The sequence below is a fragment of the Culicoides brevitarsis genome, chromosome 1 (genome assembly GCF_036172545.1).
Source record: "Culicoides brevitarsis isolate CSIRO-B50_1 chromosome 1, AGI_CSIRO_Cbre_v1, whole genome shotgun sequence".
Lineage (NCBI taxonomy): Eukaryota > Metazoa > Arthropoda > Insecta > Diptera > Ceratopogonidae > Culicoides > Culicoides brevitarsis.
This window is the reverse complement of record NC_087085.1, coordinates 38,997,008-39,020,910: the sequence shown is the minus strand read 5'-3', so window position 1 is coordinate 39,020,910 and position 23,903 is coordinate 38,997,008. Positions and strand designations below refer to the sequence as shown.

The 23,903-nt window shown below is 24.7% G+C and overlaps 1 protein-coding gene across 1 annotated transcript in view; it reads left to right on the top strand.

Moving 5' to 3' along the window:
* The window catches only part of LOC134827196 (adhesion G protein-coupled receptor E4-like), a 44,979-nt gene that overhangs the window by 8,065 nt on the left and 13,011 nt on the right, over positions 1-23,903 (top strand). The window lies entirely within an intron of this gene.

Sequence of the window (23,903 nt, the reverse complement as noted above, 5' to 3'; positions counted from 1 at the left end):
ACAATACCCTCGTACACGACGTGGGGTACTTAAAATGTTATAAATGAGTGTTTTGTGTTGTGTTATCTGTTATGTAATACCATAAGTGGATAAATTTCGAGATAGTCCGTAGTTGAGTGTGTTTTGATAATAATTATTATAATTAGCTTACGCATCGGAGTGAATGTGCTGGAAGAAAACTTTTTGATGAATGGATTATGTAGTATGTGTCGGGAACAATTATGATCGGTCTCTAATGAGTTATGAGAGGTTTATGGGTTTAATTCAATGAATTATGGATTAGTTTTACGTAATTTGTAAATTATTTGCAAGGATCAAGTTTTTTTGGGAAAAAAAATATAAATATTGAAAAATAGATTTTTTTTATTTTTTTGTCATCTAAATTTTATTATTTTTTTTAAATTGAGCAAGCTTTTGTTAAAAAAAATAGAATTTTTATTTAAAATTTAAAATTAATATTTTATTTAATTTTTATTATATTTTAGAATTTTAATAGTTTATTTTTAATATTTTTAGGAATAAAAATTTTCAATAATTTTCTAATAATTTATATTTGAAAATAATTAAAAATTTATTTTTCTTTTAAATTTATTTATTAATAATAAGCTTCAATTAAATACACAAATTTCCGGATTTTTTTTAATAATTAAAAATTTAAATTAATTAAATATATATAAAAAATAAACTTTTAATTTTTAAATTAATAAAAATTTAATTGGTGAATTACAATTCTAATTTACTTATTTATTTCAAAAAATAAATAAATAAATAGAGCCAAAAATAAAAAAATAAACTAAATTTAGCTCCATGTACATTAAATTTTTGATTTATTTTTTTTTTTGTATATTTTTTTATTTAATTTTGTAAATTCAAATTTTTTAATGGAATATTAAATAAAAATAAAAAAAATGGTATTTTAATTTAAATATTTTACAAATTTTTACAAAACCAATTTTATAAATTAAATTTAACTAAAATTAAAATAATAAATAAATTAAAATAATAAATAATTTAGAATAAAAAATATTTTTTCCTTAAACATTTTAATGTTATTTAGTTTTTTTTAATTTATTCATTATTATTTTCGGTATTTATTTCCCGGGCGAAAAGGATAAATCGCACAACTAACATTTTTAACAAACTGAGAAAAATCGATTTAAAGTTTTTTACGGTTTTTGAGCTGTAAAAATTTTTTTAAAAACTATTTCTTCATTTTTAAACTTACGAAAGTAAATAATTGGCCACTAAAAACACTTTTTGTACAGAAAATTTGTTTATCTAGTCTCTAAGGGGTAGTTTTGGGAAATTTTTTATTGAGAAAAAAGATAAATCGCACAATTGCACAAAATTTCATATAAAAATGAGATTTTTTAAGTTTTCCAATTTCAATATTTTTCCAAATTTTTTGGTTCAAGTTGACTTTTTATGTAATAACAGAGCATAAACAACACAAAAACATGAACAAAAAACGATTTGGAAAATTTTTATATTTGACTTATTACCAATTTTCATGCATTTGTGCGATTTATCCTTTTCGTCTATTCTTTCTATTGAAATAAAACTCAAATTTTTTAAAAATTTTTGAAAATCTCTCAATGTATCTTAAAATACTCGTCTTTAAGCACATTTTCTCATTCTTAACTCAATTTTGTCAAAAATGTCAGTTGTGCGATTTATCCTTTTCGCCCGGGATTTTATTCATTAATTTATTTTTGTTTTATCCATTCGAATAAATATCACATACTTATCAGAAAAACTCATAACTCTTCAACATAATAATTGATGAAGTGATATATCAACTTATAATTTCTACATAAACAAGCACCTGTCTCATTCATTTCGAGCAAACGAACCAACCTGTTATACTCTGTTATTGGCATTATTAAAAGTCAATCAAGGTTAATTGGATTTGAAAGCCAAAAACAATGATTAAATGAGTGTGTCACAAATTTTTGACATTTCCCAAACCAGTGACACTAATTTTGCTGATTTTCTAAATTTTCCTCGAATTTGTTTTGATTTTCTGAAAATTCCACAAAATGTCAATCAACACAGTAGGAAATTCATTAACGCTCTGTCACTCAATCATCGACGAAGAATTTTTGGAAATGGACATGTGATTTTTTCATTAGGATTTAACACTTCACTGACATGAAAAAAAATTAACCTTTGGGCGATTTTTTTTTAATTAAATTTATATCGAAAAAAGTGTCAATTTTTAATATTTATGACATCGAACAAATTATTTTTTGTGAGAAAAAAAAAACAAAAAATTTACGACACTGATCTTAACTAATGGAAAGCTCATGTGGGAAACATATGTCTAAAAGTTTGTTGTTTGTCATGTTGTTTATTTAAAAAAATTTGTTCCATTTTTATCTATCCCTCGTGACCTACAACACAAATTTTTTACCGTGTCATGCCTGCTAGTTCTTTGTCATGTGACACATAAATGGATACAAAAACCTTAGACTTCTTTGTAACTTTTAATAGTCAACTCGGAGCGAAACAAGGTAGGTTTACGAATAAGCAGAAAAAAAAAGTTTGAAAGATAATATCACGAACTTTTCTTTCATTCTTTCTCGTTTTTTTCTGTCTGTTTTCTGTTCTTTTTTTTCTCTTTTTTTGCAAAAATCAATATCTTTACTGTGCGAGGAACGACTTAAAGTTATGATGACGTGACGTTGTGATTTTTTGAACTTTAATAAAATGAAATTTTGATTAATGTGCTCTCACATTGATATTTGATACAAGATATGCTAACAGAGTAATGACGTCAATGTCGCTCTTAACTTACATCATTAATGAAATTTGTTCAGCATTTAATTGTCTTTCCGTTACCTTTTGTACGTGAGGGTGCTCTGTGAGTTGAAAAGATGAGAAATTAGCAATTTTAAGATTTTTTTAATTCATAAATTAAAAATTAATTTTTTTTATTGGAAATTTTTTTATTTAAATTTGAATAATTTAAATTGAATTTTTTATTTAAATTTTTTATTTATTTTTTAAATTTATTTTTTAAAGTTTTATTTTTGGTTTAAATTTTAATATTATTAAATAATAAATAAATAAAATTAAAATAAAAAAAATTTAAATTAAAATAAAAAATTTTTTAAAAATAATTTTTAATAAATAAAAATTAAAAATAAAATAAATTTAATTAAATAAAAAATATTAATTGATAAAAACAAATTTATTAAATTAATCAAAAAAAAAATAATTTACCTCGTTGAAAAAAAATTATAAGAATTTTTATAAAAATAATTTGTTCCAAAAATTTTTAAATTTTAATTCAATTTATTTTTCTTACTTTATTTTATTTTTATTTAATTTAATTTAAAATATTTTGAAATTTCAACGAAAAAATTTAATTAATTTTTTTTAAATATTATTTAATAAATTTTATTTTTTTTTTTAAATTTATAAATTTTATTTTTATTATTTTTTTTTTTTTTTTTATTTAATTAAATTTTAAATAACAGAAAATTAGATCTGAAATACAAAAAAAAATCTTAATTAATAATTAAATTAATTTCACGAGTAAAATTAAACCCTTTTTACTCAAAGAGCAAACCTCATACCCATGCCAGATCCAATCTGCGTTTGTAACATTAGTCTCATTGACATCATAAAAATAATATTTTTTTGGGTCTTTCGTAAAACCTTAATCATCATCATTGTCATAATAGTTTATTGTTGTAAAAAAAAATGTTGCCCAGTCCTTCTCAGAAAACGGTCCTTTTTTATACGTGAGCGTGCCACTAACAATGTGACATGTTTCAAATAAATTTCTTTTGTGTGTAAAATGTCTTTATGTGTCATACTTTCACCTGTCTTGTGGAAAAAATATCTTTAATTTACTCGCATCAAACCTTTTATTTTTCTTCTTTTTTTTCGTGCTGGCAAGGCAAATAAATACCGAAAAATTGGATGAAGGTCCTTCAACCTCTTTTTTAAAATTATTTTTTATTTTATGGATAGAAGGATCAAAGCGGATTCCCACAAGGACAATGTCAACTTTTCGGACTGAGATATGCAGAAAAACTTGTCTCGCCCGGAAGACGCAACGAAAATTAGTTGGAAAATTTCCCTTTTTTTGTTTGTTTTTGTCTTTTTCTCTTATCTCTTTGTGTTTATCTAACTGGGGTTTTTATCTCTTGCGTAAATAATAATTTTTTTTTCATGTGAATCCTTGAACGGGTGAAAAGAGAAGGGAAAAAATAATCCAGAGATAAAGAATGTCCTCAGTAACATATGTAAGCCATTTTCGTGCTTCATGGATTCCCAATAATAATCATAATGGAATCATAAATGTTTTGATGTTCTCTCGTTCATTCGGTCGCATATGCAAAAACGTAGATAGGATGAAAAAAAATCGGCAACAAGGAAGGAGCGACAACGACTACGAACATCATTATAATGGAATTTGCGCTTCATTGAACCCCTAATCTTCGCATACTTTGCGCACACTTTCACGATGTTCAAAAGCATTTTACCATATTTTTTATTATTATTAATATTGATTTTCAGAAATTTTTATTCCATTTTAGCTTGCGATGTAAATAAACAGGAACGACGGAAAAAAAATATTATCGCGAAAAAAATTTCTTTTTTGATGCAAAAAGTTTGTCGATCATGTTTCACCTATTTTATGTGATTTTCGGGGAAAAAGTTTGAAGCTGTGGAAACGACTGGTTGATTGTTTTTTATAAGCTGTTGATTTTTTTTCAATAGAAAATAAAAAGTTTTTCAACACCTTTTTGAGAGTTTGTTTATTTAAACAGATAAACACATTTTATTGAATGAAAATCAGAAATGTTGAAAAAAATTGATATTAATATTTAAATAAATTTTTTAAAATAAAATTTGTAAATTAAAAATAAAAAAATTATTTTAAATTAATTTTTTTAAATTAAATTATTTTTTTTATTAAATAAGTTTCTTATAAATTTTTTAAAATTAATTAAAATAATTTTTTTAAAATTAAAATTAAATTTAATTTAAATAAAATTATATTTTTACCTAATTTTTTTAATTAAATAATTTTCCTAATATTTAAATAAAATTTAAATTAAATTAATAAAAAAATAAAATAAATTAATTAATAAAATTAATTCTAAATTAAAAAAATATATTAAATAAACATTACATTTAAAAATGAAAGTTATATTTTTTACAAAAAAAAATGAAGATTAATTGAACAAAAAAAAATAAATTTTTAATTATTAATTTTAATTAAATTATAAAATCTTTAATGTATTTTTTATTTTTAAAATTTAAATTAAAAATTCGTTTTTTTTTTTATTTTCAAATTTATCGTTAATCACTCTCCAAAGTACTTTTCAACCATAAAAAAATATAAATCCCTCACTGCAAATCAACCTAATCGATTTCAGTGCGCCAATTATCAAAATTCAATCAAAAAATGTTAAATGTCCATCGCGCGTACGAAAAAAACATCAGGCAAACAATTAAATTATTATTTTATTTATTGAAAAATGTTTGATAACACATTCACACACGAAATAAAAAATAAACAAGCCTGCATGTCAAAATAAACATACATTTCGTGATGTGACGTGACAATCAAAAAAAAAAAATCTCGCTTTTTATTCAAATAACAAGGAACGCAAAAAAAAAATTGAACAAATAAAGTCTCAAATGAAAAATCAGCGGGCTTATACTATTACGGCAATAAATTATTCGTGCCAGCAAACGTTTTGTTGCAAAATAAATATTTTTCCTGATTTTTTTTTCGCATTGTGCGCGCTATTTACTCACTACTTCATGGACGACATTGAATATATTTATTTACCTTTTTTTTGTGTTCAGCGGAATTCTTGTTAAAAGCAATTTTATTTAACAAAAAATAAAATATTTTTAACTATTTTTTTGCTGTTGCACTATGGGCAGGACATGACATCAGAAATAATTGACTCAATTTTATTTTTTTTTTATTTATTTTGCTTTTTGCGTCATGACAGGTCGTTGTCGCAATGATGTAGGTGAGTTGGTTGAAAAAAAAGAAGTAAAACGAGACGACTAAGAACAAAACATCTTGTCATCCATTTCCATTACCATTTATTATGCAAATTCATTGTTTACATTCATTTAGATGATTAAAAGTAAGAGATTCTCTGTGTTTTTTTTTTGTTGGGAAAAATGAAAGCATTTCAAAACAATGTTCGTGTTTTCATTTTTTTTTTGTTAAATTAAAAAAATGTAAAAAAAAAAAATTAAAAAGTTGTCGTTTGTACAAGAACTAACGATTGTATCGCATTTTTTATATATTTTTTTAACCACGTGGTTAAATTATTTTTTTAATAGTTTATTTAAACATTTTTTTGGTTATAAAAATTTATTATAAAAAAAAATATTTTTATTAATTAATAAATTAAATGAATAAATTCATAATTTTTTTTTTAATGAATTAATTTTAAAAATAAAAATTAAATTAAAAAATTAAATTAAAAATTAAATTTAAAAATTTTTTAACCACGTGGTTTATTTAAATTTTTTAATTAATTATTTTAAAAATAAAAATTAAATTTAAAAAAATTAATTAAAAGTTATTAATTTAAAATTTAAACAATTTTTTAACCACGTGGTCTATTTAAATTTTTTAATGAATTAATTTTAAAAATAAAAATTAAATTTAAAAAAAATTAATTAAAAATTATTAATTTAAAAATTAAATAATTTTTTAACCACGTGGTTTATTTAAATTTTTTAATTAATCAATTTTTAATTTCTTAATTATTTTTTTTATTTAATTAATTAATTTTTTTAACCACGTGACCTCGTTCAAGTTTATTTTTTTCAACGAAATACGGTAAAAAAAGCTGTTGAAATGAAAAGAGATTTTGTATCATTAAAAATTGCAGAGAAAGGGAAGCTTAAAGGATTTGCAAAAAAAAAATGTTGTATATTTTTTTGGATTAGGATTTGAAATTTATTACGTCATTTTTGGCATGTTAGTGAAAAGAAGGGCTTACGGAGTGATTTACATCTGTTTGACATCATACCCGTTAACTGTTGCCTTTTTTCCATAGGGACATGAAGTAATTACAAAAAAGCCAACTATTAACTCCGTCATTACTTCTTGTGAATGTTTTATGAGCAAAAAAGAAGATTACTTCTTTCTTTAAGAAAAAAAAATTTCTCAAAGTAATCAACGCATCCAAGAAAGAAACACACGCTGAGCAAACTGAATGAGAAAAAAGGAAGATAATGAATTAAGATGGAGAGATACAAAGAGTGCAGTGGTGCACAAATAATGTAATCTAACCGCAAGCTAACACACTAACGATGCTTGTTCAAAGGCAAAACTGTTTATTTACTTAATATATCTCTCCCTATCTCACCTCAAACACACTCGCATGATCTTTTAACAAAAAGGTAAAAACAGCAATAAGAGTAACACTTACTTCATTAACAATTCATCTGAGCATCCGAGTATGTTGTTGTTCGGTTTTTTTCTGATGTTTTACGGTAAATGCGAGGAAAAATGTTCAAAGAGACGAACAAATAAACAGATTTGGCTTAAATAAGGGAAAAATTATCTTTTGGATTTTGAGGTTTTGATAATTTGAAGAAAAGCTTTAAAGATTTTTTTTGATGATTTAAAAAAGAGAAACATTTAAAATTTCAAGGAATTTTATTAAATTTTCAAACTTTCTAAATTTTTTATTTTAATTGAAATAATAATTCTAAAAATGTTTAATGAAATAATTTTAATTTAATATTAATTTTTTAAATAAAAAAAATTAAATAATATTTAAATAAATTAATTAATTAAAAAATTAATAATAAAAAATTAAATGAATAATTTATTTAAAATTTAATTAAATTAAAATTAATAACTAATATTTTAAATAATTTAAATAAATATAATAAAAAATTAAAATTTAATTTTAAAAAATTAAAAAACTTTAAATTTTATTTTTTTTTTTCAATTTAATTATTTAAATAAATAAAAAATAAATTAAAAAAAATAAAAAAAATTAAATTTATTTTTTTTTCTATTATTTATATTAATTATTTCAAAACATTTAATTTATGAATTAAAAAAAAAAATAAATTTATTAAAATAATGAACTTAATTTATTTTTTATTCATTTTGATTTTTAAAAATTTATTAAGAATTTTTTTGTAAAATGATTATACAATTTTTTTATTTCCTTACATTTTAACTTGAACTGCTGTAAAAAAAAAATTTTAGTAAAGCTTGTAAACATTTTTTTTTAATATCTAATTTTTTACATTTTTCTTAAATTTTTATAATTAGATATCATAGGATTTATAATTTTTCCAAAATTTAAATTATTTAATTATTTAATTGGAAACTTACAATTTTTTTTTTTAAATATTTTTACCTAAGTTTAAAATATTTTTCTGAATGTCTCGTAATTAGTTTTTTTTTATTTTTTTACAATTTAATTTAATTTTTTTTTTCTATTTTTATAAATTATGTAATCATAAACAGTTTACCAACAAAATTATTTTATGAAGTCAAACTTAAAGTAAATTTTCCTCTCAAAATTATGTTTCATAAACAAAATTAAGGAAATTAGCATCCACAATTAATTTTCATTCGCGTTAATCCTCCTTGCGGGCATTTCCATGTAAAACCCTTCTCATTTCCTTTGCTTTCTCTCGCAGAATTGTGATTCATATCTTTTGTTCAGCTACAGTAGCAACAACAACATCATCATCAACAGAAAGATGACATACAAAGGAAACTAATTAAGCCATTGTTGTTCTTGTATGTCATCTGAGTGTGTTCCGTCGCAACATCTTGTTAACATATGTTCATGCCTTTCCGATAAATTTCCATCAATGACCTCCTTTTTTGATCCTTCTTCCCTTTTATCGTCGCACAATGACAACAACTGTTTAACTTTTTGTCATCATTATTCGAATTGTGGTTGCTTCTCTCTCTCTCTCTTTCTCTCATTTCCAAACAAAATTCATATAAATTGCCATCAAAACACGAGGTTGAGGAGAAACAACGAATGAGTAATTGAATAAATATGATAAAGTTTTCTAGTCATGTCGCTTTGTCACTTCTTTGTCACAACTTGCCGCGTCGACGTGTGTTCGAGTGTCGCAAATAGTGTGATTAGCTGGAATTGGAATGGAATTATCGTCGCTCGCTCACATCTGCAGGCACGAACTTTTCATGCTTTTGTATGTTCTTTTTTTCCTGCGGTTGGTATATTAACATACAAAACTACTTTTTTCTTGCACATACATTATTTATATTGGAAATAAACAAGTCAGTGTGTGTTCCTGAGTTGTTGAGTGTTGTCATGAACAGAGACAGGCTTGAAGTGTGACAAATTTAATTTCAAGAAAAAAAATCTGAAAAAGAAAAAATGAAATTTTGGGTTAAATTATTTTAAAAAAAAATTTAATTTTAAATTAATTTAATTTTAAAATAATTTAATTATAAATATTTTTCTAAAATAATAATTCATTTTTTTTAATTTTTATTAATTTTTAGGTATGATTTTTATTAATTGTTGAATTTTAATATTTTTTTTTAATTTTTTTTATTAAAAATAAAAAAATATATTAACTAAAAATTAAAATAAATATATTAAAATTTTTAAATTAAAATAAAAAATTAAATAAAATTAATTTAATCAAATTTTTAAAAATCAATTTTTTAAATTTTTTTCTGAAATTTGAAAAATAATTTCTGAAATTTTGTAATTTTGTTTTTTTAAATAATTTTTTTTAAATTTAAATTAAATAAATAAAAAAATTTATTCTCTAATAAATAAAATTTTTAAAAAAACCATTAATTAAAATTAAAAAATACAAAAAAGAATTAAACTAATCTTTAAAAAATTATTTTTAAATATTTTTTTACTAATTTAATTAATAAAAAAAATAAATTTTATAAATTAATTAAAAATTAATAAAAAAAATATTTTTAAAAATTTAAATTAAATAAATAAAATAATATATTCTCAAATTAATGAAAATTTTAATTAAAAATAATTAATTAAATTTTTATTTTTTTTTATCATGTCACTAATTTCTTAAAACCTACGCCTCTGTTCATGCTTCACAGTCGACCAGAGTATATTAAAAATATGAAAGAGAGAAAAAAACTACAAAATGTTAGAAAACTTTTTTTATGTGACTGCTCTTCTACTGCTCTGACATTGCGAACGTGATATGACTCCCTTTTTTATTTTCATTCTATTCAAAAGCTCAAATTTGTATCAAAACTCAGACAAAGTAAAAGTTTAAATGAATGTAAAATCCAACAAAATCTGACATTTGTCAGACTTCACATTCGTTTTTCATTGAAAAAAAATTTTTTTCTCGCTGCGAGTGGATCAACTTTTGGTCCAAACATAATTGAATTAAAAGATTTTTTTCGGACACGAGAAAAAAAAGCAAGACAATGAATAAAGTTAACGACTTTTAGTTGTTTGATTTTAATTTGGAATTTCCAAGAAAAAAGGTTTTGTTAAGAATTGAAAAAAAAGAAGAAAGTTGAATGTCTTGTAAAATATTTATTTTTTGTTTCGCCAATAGGAATTTAAAAAAAAAACTCGACTGTCTGATTTTTTTTTTATTTTTATTGTCGCTCGAAGAAATAGTTTCCTTTTAAATTTGAAGCTGAAAAATGTTTCAAATATCGATTTTTCCTGTTCCAGACGATTTTTTTTAGGAATTTCGCTCCTTTGGGGAATTCGTTGAGTGAATTTCCTTAAAAAAAATTCGCTCAATTCAATTCAAAGTATCAAGAAAAAATCTAAAATTACTTTTTCCGTTCGTACGTGACGGAATTCCATCAAGAATCGTCATTGATATTTATGGTTCCACGCAACTTTCAACTTTTCGCGCGCAAACAAAGCCACATAATGCGAAACAAAAGCGCCATATCTTATTCAATTTTACTTTCATTATCATCGTTCGTGCGACGTCACACATTCTTTTATTGCGCGGCGTTATGGTGTGTGACACGCTAATACATAAATTGGCCAATATGAAATAAAAAGCAAGCCCCTGAGACGCATTTTTGGTTGGTTGTGTGGTTGATACGATGCGATGATGATGGCGATAATAACATGTAATTGACAATAGAATGAGAAAATTCTTTTATTTTGCGGAAAAGTTCTCGCATCGTCGACAAAATTGATGGTTTTAGCACGTGCTGTATGAATTTTTATGGAGTACATGGAAATTCTTCGCACTTGACACAAAAATTTCAGTGAAGCTCCAAAAGTTGTGTCGTTTTCATTTTATTTTAAGATTATATGAATTGAAGAAAAGAACCTAAAATGTGTGTCAAGGGTATGAATTGCGCGAAATTTATGGTATAGATGAAAATAACTCACAACACAAAACAATAAAATGCCGTTGGGGAAGTTTTCGTAGGAAAAAAGGTTTTTTTTGTTGTTGTTTTCATGACAAATGGAGTTGTTATCACAATGCATTGTGGAAAATTCAAGGAAAATCATTTCGCAGAATCAAATGTGTTTGAGCGATATGTAAAAAAAATATTTAAAAATAGATTTATTATGAAAATTTTTTACCACATTTCGAAGAAAAAATGCGGTTATGTTTTCAAATTGATGAATTTTTGCATTTTTTTTCAAAATAATTTTTTTTTTAAATTTTTAGAACTGTAACAAAATTAAAAAAATAAAAAATTGTAAAAATTTTACAAATTACAAAATATATGAAAATTATGATAAAAAAGGAAAATGTTAAAAAAAAACTCATTTAATTCAATAAAAAATGTAAAATTTAATAATTAAGAATTAATTAAAAATTAATTTAAAAAAATTAAATTAAAAAAATTAAAAAAAAAATTAAAAAAATAAAAAAAAATTCAAATTAAAAAATATTAAATTTTAGAAAAATTTAAACTAAAAAAATAATAATTTTAAAAAAATTAAATTTATAGAAAATTAAGAAATTCTTGAAAATTTTTAAATAAAAAATTACAAATTTTTTTAAAAAAAAATTAGGTACAAATTTTTCAAAAAAAAAAAAATTAAAAAAAAATATTTTTAAAAATAATTTTTTTAAATTTATTTTTATATTTTTTATTGTATTTATTTTTAATTTAGATTTAATTAAAAATTTATTTTTTATTTTAATTAATTTATTTTTTTTAATATTTACTTGATTTTTTTTTAATAATAATAAATTTAATTTTTAATAAAAACAAAAAAAATTAAATTAAAATTTTTTGAAATTTCGGCAAATTAAGAAAAATTTTAAGAGAAGGTTATTTATTTTTTATTAAATATATTTTTTAGAAGAGTATATTTTAATTATTTTAAAATTTTATTTTTTTATCTTTACATCTTGACTATTCCATCAGTTGCAAACTCCTAATTCTTCACAATTTCTACTTTTTGTCTCATGTATGAATGGAAACGTCTGGTTCTTTATGTGAAATCCTCTTTATTTGTCGTACGACTAAAGAAGAGTTAAAGATTCAAGTCATCTTCTCTGCCATGTAAGAATAAATGAGGCTTTTGACGTTACATACGAAGAGACATACCATCGCAATAATAAAAAGATATGAAGCAAAATATAAAATCTTAAGCCGTTTTATTGTCATAATAAAAAAAAATCTTTAAATAGGTAAAAAAAAAGTAGTTGCTCCATTTTTCCCTTCACCCGAAGAACTACCCGAAGCTTACATACATGCAGTAATATGTATTTTTGCTCGTTTACGTGACCAAACTGCTTAAAAGCTCGACGATACATGGCGAACAATAACCGTCCTCATTCCACAAGGCATTTCATGATCAACGACCATAAATAAAGAGCCGTATTTTCTTTTTTTTTTTTTTTTAAAAAAAGCCTTGAACGCCGCTTGGATGGATGGATGGAAATTTATAAAATTTATAGATTAGCATAATTTTACAGTTTTTTCCATTATATTTTATGTCGGTAGGTAAGGGAAAAAAGGTTGTTGTTGTTGTTGTTACTGCACAAATTTGACGGTTGCCTGATGATGATACAATTTTATTACTCACGATGCGATGTGAAAACGAAAGAAAGAAAAGGAAAAAAGGCATGTTATTAGCAACACAATAACTGGGTAATAAAAATGAAGAAATATATATTGAGAAATGTTGTGAACCAGATTGTTGTAGAACGAAGTTACCTATCTACGTATTTTATTGCACAGCAAAAAAAAACTTTTTAGACGTCGCAGTGGATTTTAGAGGTACGTTCGTATAAGGTACGTGCTTATAAAAAGTGACGGGGTAGATTATAGTTAAGTAACAGAATATTACAATGGAAGGTTGAATAAATAAAAAGTGGCTTTTCGATGTAGGAAAATCAATATTTGCAAAAAATGTGACATTTTTGGGACATTTTAACCCATTTTTTGTTTCAATTTTTGCATAATAATTTGAAAAGGATAAAATTTGGAGTTTTTTTTGCTTATCACAGATTAATTTCTTTAATATTCAAAATTTAATATTTTATTTAAAAACCTTTATTTATTTTTAATTTAATTTTTTTTATTTTGTTATTAATTTTTTTATTATTATTATTATTATTTTATTTATTTTTTTTTTTTTGATATTTAATACTGAATCGATTTTTAAAAAAGTATTTTCAAACAAAATTAGAAATTCTTTAAAAAACTTATTTAAATGTTTCATATTGAAAAAATCATTTTTTGAAACTAAAAAAAAATTACCCTTAGCTCTCATAAATAAAAACTTCGAAATATTATATAAAATGTCTAAAAAAAAAATTAGTTAAAAAATTTTTTAAATTAAAAATTAAAAAAATAGTAATTGAAATTAAATTTATGAAAACAAAATAAAAATGTGTAAAAAATTCAAAAAATTTTTGAAAGAAATTGAAATCAAAAAATTACAGAAAATCTTGGAAAAAAAATCAGAAAATTAATTTATATCTCTACTATAATTTTTTACTTAATTTTTTTATTATATTTTATTTATTTTTTTTTTTTTATATGAATTTTTTAAAAAAATTAAAATATTTTTTTTTAGATGGTTTTAAAAATAATTTTTTTAATTTTAAAAATATAAAAATTCTTTCAAATTAAAAAGAAATAATTTTATTTGAAATTAAAAAATTACTTTTAGCTCTCATAAAAGTGGCTCAGTTTTTGTCAGTTTTTAGTTTTTTCGTTTCTTTTTATTATTTTTAGTTTTAAAAACTAAAATCTGATGAATTTAAAGATCATTTTAACATTTTTAGGCCACAAATTTTTATTTTTTTTTTTAATTTCTTGGTCTTAAAATGATCTTTTAAACTGAAATTTCTCTTTTATTGAATCAAAGATACATCAAAAATATTAATTTTCTCTTCCTAAACATCAACATCAACTTTTTTTGAATATCTAATTCTCTTTTTCAAATAAAATCTGAAACCTGAAAACCTCCTTTTAAAAGCTCTATTGATAAAAATTATTAATCAAAAGTCATCCTCTCATCAAAACATCAATATTTCATCAAAAATTTTGTAACAAAGAACCTTTTTCGTCTCCCGGATTTGAAGGAAGATATGAATGTGCGAAAACACACAAAACAGACAAAACTGGCAGCACTTATCAATTACATTAACTGCTCATGTTTGTACATTTACGATCCATTTAAACGGATGATACGCCAGATGTGTGCATCAATAACAATTTCACTTAAAATAACAAAGCTAACAAAGTTTAACATGCAAAAACCTCCTCCTTCTGATAAAGAAACGACTGCGATAAGGCAATTTCGCAACAACAACAACAACTTTTCTCGCTCTAAAAGCATCGAACACTGAAAAGCTGTTTCTTTTTTTTTGCCTAACGAGAAACGACAACAAGAGATAAAACTTTATTTTCCTCTCTTTTTTCGTTTCATTTAAAAATTTATAACGCTTTTAGCGGAAAATTCGCGAGGTGTCGATACAACTATCAAATTCTCTCTCACGAGGATTTATTTCTAAAAAAAAAATTGAAACGCGTCGATTTCTATTAAAGTTCGTGTCCATTCCGGGTTCTCCCAAAGGAAACGTGACGATGATCTCTTTGTTTGAATTTGCTAATGGAACATCGTGTTACTGCATAAAATATTGGACAAATTGAATGAGAAAAAAAATGATGGCGATGACGATGTTCTGACAACACAATGATTCCCTTTTCACATTTTTTTTTTTTTTTTTTTTGAAATGGAACCCGCATCAACTGTCGGAAAATCCTTGAGAATTATTCAAGCAAATACGAGAAAAACATCAAAAGTAACTTTTTAATCTCCTCCGAGGTTAATATTTTATTTATTATGAAGTGTTGCTAATTTTTTTTAACGCAAATTCCCTCTCTCTCTCTTTGTGCAGCACAACTTTCCATTCTCTGTAATTAATCTAACTTGTTGTTGCATTGCAAATTACTTACTTTGTCAGTCGTCAGACAAGCTTTCCCCAAAGAAAAGCGGCTCATATTTTATTCATGCCGAAGAAAAAAATTTTAAATGATGATTTTCTTTCTGCTTCAGTTATTATGTTCCATCATAGGAGGAAAAGTTTTTTTTTTCGTGGATGGATGTTCGGAATATGTCGTTCCGAAAAATGAATTACCCCGAGGACTTGGCAAAAAACAACACGAGAAAAATGATTCGAAGCACTTCGAAAAAAAATGCCGCATTTTTTTTTTTTCATTATTTTAAGAAGGTCTAGTATGGAGGACGTCCTTTGTTCTCCATTTAAAACTACAAAAGAAAAAAAAATGCTAGAAGAAAATGGTCATGACATCATTAGTAGAAGCACAGAAAAAAACAATGGAGCACGCCATTGTTGCATTTGCATTAATTTTTTTCGTTTTTCTCCGTAATTATATTGCCCGAGTGCGGATGTTTTTACTGACTATGCGGAGATCCTTTGATAAGTGAAGCGAAATTTATTCTGTTTTTGAGGTTTTTTTTCCTGCTTTGTTTTTTTATTATTTTTTTTTTTTTTTTTTGAGGGCGATAAATTAATGAGAACAACTGAAAGTGAAGTGTACTAACGTGCGGCTCAGTGGTTTTGTAGCAATTTGTAAAAGAATGCGAAAAATTTTTTCGAAGAATTTCTTAGATAGAAAAGTGAATGAGGAAAGTTGTGAAATTTTTATTAATTTTTAATTTTATTAATTATTTTTTATTTTTTATTTATTTATTTTATTTTTTTTTTTTTTAAAAAAAAAAATTTTTTTTTAAAAAATTAAATTTATAAAAAAAAATTCCTTAATTTTTCAAAATTATTTTTAGGTTTAAAAAAATAACCTTCTGAAAACATCCCTAAATTTTTTTCATTTATTTTTAATTTTTTTAATTTTTTTTTCTTTTTTAAAAAAATTTTTTTTTTTTAAAAAATTTTTATTTTAGGTTTAAAAAATAATTTAAAAAATTTTTTTTTTTTATAAAAAATTTTTTTAAAAATTTTTTTTAATTTTTAAAAAAAATTAAAATTTTTAAATTTTAATTAAAAAATTTTTTTAAAAAAATTTTTTTTTAATATTTTTTTTAAATTTTGTTTTGAAAAAAAAAACATTAAAATTTTTAATTCTTTTTTCTATTCTTTCAAATTTAATATTTTATTATTAAAATTTTTCAAATAAATTTTAAATTTTAATTAAAATCAATTTTAAAAAAATAAAAAATTACGAACCTTGAAATTTTTTCTCATCTTCAACATTATTTGAATTTTGGCGCCATTTTTCTTCGAACATCTCCTTATTTTCTTCTAAATTTCTTGAAAATCCTGTCACTCGAATTATTTATTTTGTATATTTTATTTGAACAAAAAATCACTTATGCCCTTTTTATGTTTGTTCAGGTCTCAAGATTTTTTTTTCCTATTTTCACATCATAAATCAATCTATTTCAGAAATCTCTTGAGTCTGCTACCGCTTCACTTATATGAAAGCTTTTATCGATGACAACACTCCCGAACAAAGAATCTGACACTAAAAAAATATTCAATCAGTTTATTAATGGTGTTGATGACACGCCTCGATTCTCTCAATTTTTTTTTCAATTTTTCAATAAAACACCAGACGTTCGCTTCCTGTTACTTCACATTTGTTATCATTGCCTTTTTTTATTGTTTATGTCCCCCATTTCGCACTAAAAAAGAGCACTTTTTAAGTATCTCACATTTCTTTATTATTATTGTTATTTTAAGAGTGTGTGTCACCATCACAATAATCATAAATAATAAAAAAAAATCCGTGAATTGCGCGCAAAAGTGTCACATACTCACTAAAGAAGCAGAAAAAATGCGGCAATAAAATAAATCAAAAACACACATTCGTGTAATTTAGATGCTTTGATGCCATTATTGTAGTGTGGGTGTTACATCAAGTGTGAAATGGGAATTGTTTGGCAAGAAACATCAAACGAAGGGAGGCAAAATCAAAAGAAAAAGTTTTTTCCTTCTTTCAATTTTTTTGTCTTGAAAAATGGTTTGATTTGCAAATGCATTCCATTGTGAAAGTACAATCAGTATAAAAGATCGATTTTTGTCAAACAATGAGTCGTTCGCTCTCTAAAGAGTTTATGGTACAATAGAGACTTGGAACAGGGATGTAACAAAAATCGACCCAGTGCACATTTTTAAAATTCCTTCTTCCAATATGGTACGAAGTTTTTCAGTTTTGACCTTATCAACCAATGCAACTTTATGTGAGATAACAGGAATGAAAATTTTCATTGCAATGACCTTTAAAATTTTCGACCCAATGCACATTTTTTAAATTTCTTGCTCCAATATGGTACTAAGCTTTTCAGTTTTGACCTTATCAACCAATGCAACTTTATGTGAGATAACAGGAATGAAAATTTTCTTTGCGATGACCTTCAAAGGATACTTTTGAAAATTTTTGACCCAATGCACATTTTTAAAATTTCTTCTTCCAAAATGATACGAAGTTTTTCAGTTTTGACCTTATCGACCAATGCAACTTTATGTTAGATGACAGGAATAAAAATTTTCTTTGCGATGACCTTCAAAGATTACTTTTAAAATTTTTGACCCAGTGCAAATTTTAAATACTTACCCCAATGGACATTTTAAAATTTCCTCTTAATAAGAAAAGTTCCTTCCTATAAAAAAAATAATTTAAAGTTACTTATAAACTTTTCTACTTAACTTTTCATGAAACTTACCCTTCTCTGCCTTACGCCTCTGCTTACAAATGCGCCCGTATGGTAGACGATAATTTTCTCCGCATGAATAATGTTACGATAAAGCCCAAATCGTGTTCGCTTTTATTCTTTTTTTTCCATTTTCGGCATCATTCAATGAAAGGAGAAAAATCTTGCTTTGACACAAACAATTTCCTCGGAAATATTTAGCACGTACGCAGATAAGACAAAAATCAATGCATCGGATATGCAAGTCGAGGTTAATGCAAAGATGATGTTCGTGCTACCAAACAGCTTTCAGAGATAGTGCGGGAAAATGAACGACAAACTTCTTTAATAAAAATGCAAAAGTTTTCCGAGAAAGTAGCTCAGAGTAGAGTACAAGTTGGGTGTTGATCGTGGTAGAGGATATGGTTGTTGCTTGGTTGCATTCCAACAGTAAGGAAAGAATTTTAAATGAGGCTGATCGTTTTTTTCTTCTTCTTCGTCGTTTTTCTGTCGAGTAAGTGGATGTGTAACAAAAACTTGCATTGGGAATTCAAACAAAAAGAACTACAACAAAAGTTACCCAAGAAGAAGAAGATGAAGAGAAGTTTTATTTTGTCGTCATTTGGGCTTTTAAATAGTTTATGTGACAAGAGACACGGAAGAGCCCATTATACAATCGACATACAAATTCTTACGACTTCCTCCGTTTTTTTTCCATCATTCCGATGTCGTTTTCGTGGAAATGTTGAGTGAAATTTATTCGCTCGTAATTTCAATACAAATGACGGCGGTGACATTCGCATGTTGTCATTTGCTTACAATTTCATTGTTGTTTGATATTTTTTTTTTTACTTACACATCTCGGTGTGTCTCGTTTTTTTTCATGGAAATTTTTAAGAGTTTGAATTTTTTTCATAAAATTTTGAAGACCAAAGCGCTTTTCATATTTGAAAAATTTCTGGAAAAAATTTACATTTTAGAAAAATAATAAAAAAATATTAAAAAGTAATTAGGCGAAAAAAATGATATTTTAAAAATTTTTAGATTTTTCTGAATTTTTTTTTATTTATTTTTAAAAAATTAAATAATGAAATTTATTTGAAAAAAAATGTATAATTTTTAAAAAATTAAAACTTAAATATTAATGAAAAATTATGACATTTCAAATAAAATTTTTTTACGAAATATTTAGAAAAAAAAAATAAATGAATTCAAATTAAAAATTTTAACAAATTTAATTTATTTTTTATTTAAAAAAAAATTTTAAAATAATTTTTAAAAAAAATAAAAAAAAAATATTAAATTAATTTCTTAAAATATTTTGAATATTTTTTATTTTTTTTTATTTTTTTTTATTTTTTAATTAATTTTTTATTATTTTTATTAAATTAACTTAGTTATTATAAAATAAATAATTATTTTGAAAAATTATCCAAATAAAAATTAAATTAAATAAAATTTTTTAAAAAAATTATTAATTTATTTTATTATTTTAATTTAATAAATTTATTAATTTTTTTTTTCAATTTTTTTCAGACATTAAAACATGTAAAAATCCAATATTTTCCGAAAAATCTCAAAAATTCGTTTAAAAAAACATTTTTCGCGGAATAAGTAATAAGAGCCCACATAAAAATGTAAATTTCAATTTTCATCCCATAAAAAAGCACAACCACAAGCGATGATTATGGTTCTGCTTAAAAACGACGCGAGAGAGAGACATTAAAAGTAAAGTGACAAGAACAGGCGAAATGTAAGCAAATGTGAATTATAAATGAAACACAGTTTTCGATGTTTTTTTTCTCTCTACATTTTTGCAGAATAAAATAAAACTGTCAATTCTTTAATTTAATTTCCGCTTTTTTGACTGATTTTCGCGCGTTTGCATGTGACGCGTTTCCCATGTAACTGTCACTCGTCCCACATTTCCATGTTTCGGGCGCATCGCATTGCAATGTCATTATTTCACATGAACTACGACGAATAATGGAGTGACATTTTTCCATGATTAATTGGATTTTTTTTTCGTCTGTGCCTCCAACTATCCAGACAAGCGGATGATGAGCTTTGATGCCGTCGCGGTGCAGCAGACCATCATAGAGAAGATAATAATGAATAAATTTTGTGCTTTATTTCCACTCCAGTCACGATTACGGACGTTTTTGTGGCTTTTCTCTCACTCTCTTTGCTGTATAAATTAGGATGTAGTTCATTTGTACGACGAAACGATGGATATGTGACAGTTCTAAATGAATGCGAACATAACCATATAATTAGTTGTCATTCGTTTCGGACACGTACATGATTTTACGCATCACTGTTCATTTTCCATCCATGACTGAGCACAGCTGTTGTAGGATTTTCTAACTCACGAGGCGAATCATAGAAGTGAGAAAAAGCAAAAAAAAATGACTAGAACGTGATTTATTTGTCAGGATAAGCACAAAAAATGTGTTCCTTTGTTCATTTTACTTCCAGATTATGTCTAAAGCTGCTTTTTGTGTCATCCAATATGAAACTATGGCAAAAAGTAGGTTACGCCAGGTAGGAGCAGGTGACTTGCCATATGTCTTCCTCACTCATTCACTGACGAACTGAATGAGAAAAAAAACAACAACAAAGCAATAATTTTTTCATATCCTTTTTTCTTTGAGTCCTACTCGAGTGCGAAGAAAAATAATCCTCAGCTTTTATGATCATTCATACATATTTATTGGATCCACAAACGATAAGTTCAATTGCTTTTTTATTGTATCTCTTCTCCTCATAGAGATGCAACATTTCTTGAACATTTCCAATTTCAAGAGCAAACATACTTTTCTGATTATATGAAAGTTTAGTTTGTTGCCTTTTCTTCTCTGTTCCTTCCTCGACTCACCCAAGAGATTTGTGCTAAATAAGGCAAAATGTGACAAATGGTTCGAATTGTATTTTTTGTGATTTTCCATTCGAAACAAATTGAGCGCACATGTTCCGTATTATTCGTCGTTCTTTTTCGTTTTTGGATGAAATGAATCGGTTTGTTGCCGGTTAATAATGTGAGACGTTTTGGCATATTGGATGAGGCAGAATGAGAAATTGACTCGAATTTTCATATATTTTATTACGGGCAATCTTATCAGTTTTATTGAAACATTTTTCACTGATTCGATTTCGTGAAGTAATTTCTTTAAAATGTTTCTCCAGAAATGTTTCATGCATTAAAATTATTAAAATTTCTTCGTTGGATGTGAAAAGGTTTATTGCTTGGATTCGTTCAATAGATGCTTTAGAAGAAATCCTTTTCATTCGTATGACAGGCTTTTAACTACTTCATCAGAAGTGTTCAATTGAATGTATCTTGATGATTTTTTTTTTTCATTTTTATGAAAAGAGATCCATATCAAGATATCAAGATGGCTGTAACTGATACTTTTCTTTGTTATCATTTGTGAGCGTTTGCCATCGTTTCAGATTTAGTTCAGATTTAAAAAGTTACGAGTCTTCTGCTTTGTAATCTTTCAATATAGTTCTTACGAAGTTTTATCTAAAAGCTTTATGTTTTTATTTGGTAACTTTTTCGAGGCTCATCATTTGTATGTTGATGTCATTAATATCACAAGTCCATCTTGTGATGATTTGGGCAGGTATACTTTTAAACATTCACATTTATTGCACTTTTCACGTAATTCAACGCCTTTCTTTTAAATTCTTGAATACTATCACAGTCTGTTTTATATTGTTTCGACATTTCATTAAAAAGTCTGACACCGTTGTACCACACTGAATGTTGTTCATTAAACGAAATTTCTTGTCTCGGTCTCAAATGCGCATTATTTCTTAAATTATATGGCTGTATGTCGCCCACTTTCTCAATATTCACAGCCAGGTAATTCGGGAGTTGATTTTACGTTGGTTACAAACACTGCTTTCTATATTTCCATGCGTCAAGATTCTAAGTGCTCTGTTTTGAATTTTTTGTAGTGCTTTAATTTCTTCTTTTTAATTCAGGTACAATATTGAGCTGCAGTAGTCGATATGGGCTCCAACCTATGGCTCAAAGTCAGTTCAAGGAAAGTTGATTGTCTCATGAGATTGTAAAGTTAAGATCGAATTTCAAATGCATCATTGATATGACTTGATCTTGAAATAAAATAAAGCTTTTAGTTATACCTGAAAATTTTCAATAGGGTTGAAAATACTTTAAGTTAAAAAAAACTTTTGCTTAAGTAAAAGTCAAAATCAAGAAAACGGTCATAAAGCTAATTTACTTTTACTTAAGTCAAAATTAAAAGCTTAACCTTTCCAAAAATTCGAAAAATGTTTATTTTTGGAAAATTAAAGTTTTTAATTTTGACTTAATTGAATAAAGAAAAGTAAATAAGCTTAATGAGCATTTTCTTAATTGAACTTTAGTTAAACAAAAGCTTTAAGTTTTTTTTGTGACTTAAAGTATTTTCGAGAACCTTCAGCTTTAGAGGCCCTTCATAGAATCTCATTAATTAAGCAGTTCGTTAATAACTCTTCAATGTTGAAGAATGCACTTCGTCGATATTATAATGACTTTGCTATTTTTAAGTCTTTAATAGGATTATTTCATATCTCAAGTAGATCTTTTTTCTTGTTCTTGAACTACTTGTCATCCAATAATTGCATCATTAAATTGATTTTTTAAGTATTATCCATTTTAAGAGTTATGTCTGAATTTATTTCTTCTAAAAAAAATCTAAAATTAAATAAAATAATTTTTATTTAATTTTTTGTAAGATAAAAAAAATTCTCAGTAGATGATTGCTTACATAAATTTCTATTAAGACTATTGTCCTCTCGGGTCATTTCCATTAGGTTTAACAATAATATCTTCTTCTTCTTCTACATTTGTTTGTTCTTCGCGCCTTCGCTAAAATTAGAAATAATTGACTTAAAATAATAACATGAAAAATAAATAAATAGAGTGCTTATGTTATTTTTCTTGATAAAGTAACCTTAATGCATTTACCACTTGTTCTCGTTGCATTTCCATTCCACACATTTTCTCCCTCTGCAAAACATGCCTTTTTCGAACAATGGACTACAATGCATCTTCTTATACATTTTTTTAAGAGCTACTCATCTGTAAAGTGTACGACAGAGACTCGTCGAAAGAGAAAAAAGAGTGGCTTTAATGCTTGTTGTAGTCTCGGTTCTATTATTATTTGTATAACATTGTGTTTTCGAGTGGTAATAAAACCTCTAAAAGCTTTTAAGAAAAAAACATTTTTAACAGCCTTGGTTTTGTTCGGCTTTCGTGCTTTTTTCATATTTTTCTTTTTTACAATTCAGATAACGATTTCTAAGATAATCAAGGATAACCACAAGAACTGCAAACAACAGCAATTTTCTTTGTAATTTCTTTATTGCATTACAGCACATGATGTAATGCTTTTTTTATCATCTCATGTTTCTGCTTCTGATGAACGAGTGATTAAATTTTTTGTAATAAAATTTTATAAGAAATTATCGATCTAACTCGTGTTCGTTTCAGTAATGATTTTGTATTTACTTTAGAAGGAAAAAAAAGCAGAAGAACTACTGTTTGTAAAATGATATTAAAAAAAACTTCAATCAATAAAAAATACGTGATTAGGGAAAATTGAAATGCACGAAGGCAATGAAAACGACGACGATGCTCTTGCATAGAAGCGCTGAAGCATCATCAATAATGATTACGTTAGATAAATAAAGCGAAGTTGATCTAAAAATGAATCGATTGAAATTTATCATCTACTCTTTCAATTACCTTTTTTTGCATCTTCCTGCTTTTGT